A 6,405-nucleotide genomic window follows, 5' to 3' on the forward strand; every position below is an offset into this window, starting at 1 on the left:
GTGTGTATATGTATATATATATATATATATATATATATATATATATATATATATATATATATATATATATATATATATATATATATATGTGTGTGTGTGTGTGTGTGTGTGTGTGTGTGTGTGTGTGTGTGTGTGAGTGTGTGTTCTTACCTACATATTCTCGAGCGCGATGGTTCTTAGCACTTTTAGAGTACAGTGAACAAATGAAGACTTCCTTGGTCTTCTTCCAAACTTGAGGAATCCCAATCCCCCTTCACCGTTGTAAAACATCTTGGAAAGATATCAGGAGTAGGTAGGGTCCACAAATCTGGGTACACGTTGGACTTTGGTACCTAAGTTGCTGCAACACTTCCAGAACCTTCATTCATTTCTTCTGAGGGGACACTCCAGAGACCTCTAACTGCAGTGCTGGCGAAGTTTGTTCTCATTCACAAATATATGTTGATATCTTCGTGTATATTTATATTGCTTTTATGTATATATATATATATATATATATATATATATATATATATATATATATATATATATATATATATATATATATATATAATTACATGCGTCACAAATTTATTTAACCGACACTCAACTCCTGATATATATGCCAGCATGTGCGTACATATCCACGCGTGTTTGCGCGTATGCGTATCTAATATTCCACGGAATTTGAAGCCTCGTGAGGAAACAGTGTAGCTTCTCAAATTTCATTGCAGGCTTCCCTTCCTACCCTCCTCCCTCCCTCCCTCCCTCCCCCCTCCCCATCACATATTTGCCCGTATCCTGTTCCTATTATGTCGTTCACGGCCCCTTTTCGTCAGCGGGGTTTTCCTCCCACCCTCCTCTTCCTCCTCCTCCCCCCCTATGCCCCGTCCAAGTTCCCCTCTTTCTATTCTGCTTTCCTCCCCTCGCTCGGTCATATCATAAACAAGAGGGGAAACTGATAAAGCAGAAAGCATCCTCCAGCGATTCACAGTTAATGCTCAAGAAAATCGTCTCATCAAATATCAATTTTTTTTCCCACGCTGAAAAGTTGTCAGTGTGCATAGACGCACGGGATTGGGGCTAATCCCGGCTAATCCGCAGTGATTTATGCTCCCGGCGCAGACGGGATGCTTTGCAGAGGAGGAGGATGACGAATCTGGGAAGGGCGGGGGTCCTGGCGAGGTTTTGGGTGCTGGTGGTAAAATGCTAAATAACCTGGTTATTTGAGAATTATAAGTCTGATTAGAAAGGAATGAAATCAGTTCCCCCACTCCCCCCCCCCACCCCTTCTCTCTCTCTCTCTCTCTTTCTCTCTCTCTCTCTCTCTCTGTGCGTGTGTGTATGTGTGCCAAAAATCCATTTGGATGCGCAGGTCATTGACACCTCAGTAAATTTGGTCTTCCTTTAACTGGTGATTGATGACATTAACAGAGGAAACCTGTTAACGTTAAAGTTAAGGCTGTAGGGTTGAATAAAATCTTGTGTAATGAATTTAACACAACGCATGCCAGCGAATGAAAATGTCCTCATACTAGTAATACGAATAAATGAGAATAGCTTTTCACTTTTAATGTTTGAAAACGATCTTCCCCCCTCGGTGTCTATAGTGGAAGGTCTGTTATTTGGGCTCATACTTTGAATATTTCTACTGTCAATGGGGTGTTTACAATAACAAGATTTACGTTAATTTCTTCGTTAGGGTTTCCTACAATAGCACGAGGCAGTTAACACCAAGAACATATTTAGTGGTCAACCTCTGAACTGGTTATTAGCAAGGATTGTTTCCAGAAGAGGGAAAACTGTGGGACTGAATAAATCATCGAAATGCCAGGAAGAGGAAGAATAATCGAAACATTAGAAAAAGATCTGGAACACTGCAGTCCAAGAAGCGAGTTACTAAATAATTTCACATAAATTAAGAGAAACTTCGCGCCTTTTCTGTTAAAGAAGAGTCCAGGTAGGAAAAACTCTTCCGATATGTAATAATCATACGATGGAAAAGGAAGGTGGGAAAGGGGTGGGGTGGGGATGTGTCGAGGGCCGGGGAGAGGGGGGAGGTTGGTTCCTGGGACCCCGTGGAGGGGACAAAGAACTCTGCGCGTTTTAATGAAGAAAGTTGAGGTGATTAATGGCGAAGTCAGGAGAGCCAGCAGCAGGAAGAGGAGAGAGGTAGGAAGAGGTGTCATGGATTTCCTCACCTCGTTCCTCCTCGTCTTGCCTCTCAGCCTTCCAGCAGTCCAAGGGAACGAACGTCCTCATGGCCAAAGGAGAGGCGAAGGGCACGGGTGAGGGGAAAGGATGAGAGATGAAAATGAGTCAAATCAAGGGCCTACGATGACACGGAAGCATTGAATGGCTGGCGAACGGAAAAGTCCGTCTAGGAGAGAAGGAGAAAACGAAGTTTGGTGGATTTCAGGATGCATTGTGTGACCAAGACTTTCCACAAACGAATCCAGGTAAAAAAATCACATTAATCTTTCTTAGATAGTACCCCCAAGGGTTATGAACTGGTTTGTATCCACCTTTGCGGCGTGTTTAGTACAAGCCCGTTGGGGTTACGGTAAAAACATAAACAAAAGACTGTAAATATCATAAAGATGGTGACCCGAAGAAATAGTGAATTTTTCCCTGTGACTTTATTAGCGGCCAATATAAATTATTGTGACTCTTTCCTGTGACTTTTTTTCCTAGCCAAGGTAGTGACTTTTTTTTTTTTTCCTGTGACTTGATTACCGGCCACCCCACAAACTACCCGTCAACATAAAATCCCTCCCGGTCCCATTGCTGCCAACACAAACAAACGAACAAACAAACGCACACACAACCATAACTCTGTCTATATACTGCCACTTGGTGACAAAGCCTTCGGGAAGGCAGGAAGAAACGAAAGGCCACAGGTAAAAAATAGCAATGAAGACGTGATTCACCTTCGTTGTGAAATATGAGGAAATAATCAAGTTGTTCTGCATGGGTTAAATGGTAGGAAATCATATGAACGCCTCTTTACAAATACTCAATAAATTCATACATTTGCATACATCAGAGTTGAATTATACATACATACACACACACACACACACGTGCGTGGTTGGCATGGGTAAGGGGTCCCTAGTCATGCATTCTTTGCATCCGCGGTTCATGCCCAAAACATTGCCCACTGTTTCGCCCACCTGCGAACGGGTATCAGTAGAACTCTTTGTCTTAAGTAAAGAGCATTGGGCGAAAAACATCATGATTTATAAGGACTGGGACGTTCTAACTGCCCCTCTTGCATTGTTTAAGATATGAACGGGGTTTGCCAATATATCTAATGTGTAACAATTTACATTTAAAATTTTAACTATGAATTCAATTACTTTCTACATCATCACTCACGTATTATGGTTTTTATTAGGTAAGGTTAAAAATGATTAGTCATGAAAATAAAATTGTCAAATATAGCAAGGAAAAATACGCAATATGAGGTCTGAGGTACGCATAGGCAAACAATCTTCTGCTTTTATCGGATCATTAATGGAATGCAGCGTAAAGCTTTCAACAAAACATTATTCTCTTAGCCTGCTTGAATGTTAAGAGCAATATATAGCTAAGTCAAAAATGATAGAAAACCGATGAAAAACATGATTGCGAATAACAGGGTAATAAACGAACACGCTAACTATACCTATTTCAGAATAACGACTTGTTATACGTTCACGTTCTAGCACTTACGGGGAATCAATAATGGCAATTAGTATTTTCTCTCATTCGAAAATTGAGTGAACTGTATTTCATTTATGAGACGCCTTACCCTTCTAATATAATACTTTGAAGTTCGCTGTCAGTATATTTTATGTATATGCAACTTCCACCACAATTATTCCACCACAATTATTCGTTGTATCTTAAACAGGTTAATTAATATGGGGCTTCTCTCTCACCACAGAGTTTAAACAAAAAAAATATCTGAGTTGCACATAGTGTTTACAGGTTTCTATAATGTATGGGGCATAAGGATGACTCATGAAAGCCTAAAAGTTTTGACTTTTACTAGAGGTGTAAAAGTGGTTCTTAATACCCATATACTGTTCAATAAATTTGTATTTTTTTTTTTACAGTATGTGCATTAAATAAACTTAAGAGCCACGGTGAAGGCAGCTATTTTGTTCACGTAACCAGGCAAGTTTCATTTTATTCGTGCCTTAATATACTACTTTGTGGCTATAACATCACCGGCACTTTTCCAAGTACCATACTTTTACTCAACCCCAAGACTTTAATTACGGTTTAATATACCAAATACATCTTTTCTTGCCAGTCAGTCTCTTTAATTAGACAGCCTTCGTAAACTTGGTAAGGACCAACGGTACTTTTACCAACTATCCATACTTTTACTCAACACTCAGCCTCTCCATTACTTTTTACTCTTATATTATTACCATCTCGCATATCATTAGGAACATTCTTTTTAAAGGGTTCGAATGGAGATTATGAATCAAGAGCATGCGTTCTGTTTCTGCAAATTTATTCTCTAATACCTTTGGAACATTCTTTTTAAAGGGTTTAAATGGAGCATGATTAAGAGCATATGTTCATCTTGCAGAAGTTCTCTGTAAAAAAGTTAGTTTCTGTAACGCTTATGTTGTACCCTAAGGCTGTTAAGCCCTTAAATATTCTGCGTCAAGCCTTTATATATTCTGCAAGCTCTGATTACTCAAATTTTATTTTTTATGCAACATCTTTAGTTTTATCTGATACATTAAAAAGCGCATTAAAAACGTATAACGCTCTTACAGTTTTAATTTCGTGATGCATCTGATGAATAGATATAAACAGGTAATCTTATAAAGAGGTAATCTTTAATTCTTAATATTTATTACACCAATTTCACACATTTTGCAAGCACTTCCGATCCAATTCAATCAATTGAAAAGTGAAACAATACTTAAAGAGAATCTTTGCTTTTGCCGAATAACTTACTGAAGTCCAATGATAACTAAGTTCAGAGGGACCAGGAGAGCTGGACTGTCTTCTCTGCTGGACTGGAATTAAAATACAGATCGGGTAACCTGGACTGTCTTCCCGGCTGGACTGGAATTCAATACATGAAAAGTTTTCAGGTCCACGTTGAGAATGTCACCTCTGCTACTCTGTCCGGCAGAACCTGCAAAAAAATAATTCATTATATTAATTGAAAATTAAGTAAAACTTTAAAATATTTATCTACTTTAAACTGCGGATGATCAACAGTTCATATAAAGTTATAAAAGATTAAGACTAACATCTCAAGACTTGAGAGCCTTAAGTATCAAATCATGAACCACCGATTAATTTAAGTTTTAATAGCTAGTCATCGAACTGCAACAATAGGACCACAATTCTTAAATATGAAGGCTCCTCCATCAGTTATACCCAGTTACTTTTATGTAGTTACAGGCTGCCAAAAGTTAAAAGACAGTTACATACATCCACAGCAAGTTCAATCAAAAACACCATTCCACTTACTAGCCGGTGAAAATTAAAAGTCAGGGTAGGGTAGGGTAGGGTAGGGGGTAGGGTAGGATAGGGAAGGAAAGGGTATGCAAGCCCCCCTCTGACGTACGGTAGCACAAGTCTACCGTACGCCAGAGGAGATCCTCCCCACTTCAGGGGCTCCGCCCCTGAAAGGGGAGGATAAGCTTGCAGAGTTATGTTTTGATTTAAAAAATACAAAAGACGAAAAATACTTACCTCTCAATTTTGAGGGAAAAAAATAGTTACCAACGATGTCCTGGGAAACCCTTCCGATTCGGTTTATATCTGGTGTCCTTGATAAGTTAAAGTTCAAGCCACACAAAGCTCAGGAATCTGAAAATAGAAAGCACAAAATAAAATACGTATGTAACAAAAAGTCATTCACTTAATCTCAAAACTATATAGTAATTACACAAAATCCGAGACATTCAATATTCAACAGCGTTAAAAAGAAACTACGGACAATGTTTCAATTACCATCTTGACGTGAAACCATTACCAGAGACCCTTTAAACACCCAACAAGGCCGGAACTTAATCACTACCGCAGCACCTTAATCGAACTAACACCAAATCACTGTCACCCCCCAAAAGAAATGGTCATTTTCGGAAGTCAAGGAGGACGGGACGTGCGAGTACACTTTCTGACAAGGACACTTGAGCCACTCGGCCAATAATTACCGATAGATGACAGTAGTGGCAGAGTCTGATTTTCTTCGGTGCTACCTTGCAGCCGCTGCAGCGTCAACAGGCTCAGCTGGGAAGCCAGAGGCCCGGGTTCATGCCAGTCCTTCTCATCTATTTTACAGATTTCCACATTCATGTGCTGCCTTAGTGCAAAGCTCGTGCTGGTATAGGGCCGGCTTCATTCTAGATCCACACCAATCTAAGGGCTGCTTAGCGATCACACTTGTGATTGCTTATTTTTGAG

At 39.6% G+C, this 6,405-nt stretch overlaps 1 long non-coding RNA gene across 1 annotated transcript; it reads right to left on the reverse strand.

Moving 5' to 3' along the window:
- Window positions 1–4,732: 4,732 nt before the first annotated feature.
- Window positions 4,733–6,081, reverse strand: LOC136853911 (uncharacterized). Its single transcript, XR_010857574.1, has 3 exons — window positions 5,953–6,081; window positions 5,692–5,808; window positions 4,733–5,125 (listed from the first exon to the last, which is right to left on the reverse strand). It is a non-coding gene; the product is annotated as an uncharacterized lncRNA (long non-coding RNA).
- Between the last annotated feature and the right edge of the window lie 324 nt (window positions 6,082–6,405).

This window comes from Macrobrachium rosenbergii, chromosome 28 (assembly GCF_040412425.1).
Source record: "Macrobrachium rosenbergii isolate ZJJX-2024 chromosome 28, ASM4041242v1, whole genome shotgun sequence".
NCBI classification, from domain to species: domain Eukaryota; kingdom Metazoa; phylum Arthropoda; class Malacostraca; order Decapoda; family Palaemonidae; genus Macrobrachium; species Macrobrachium rosenbergii.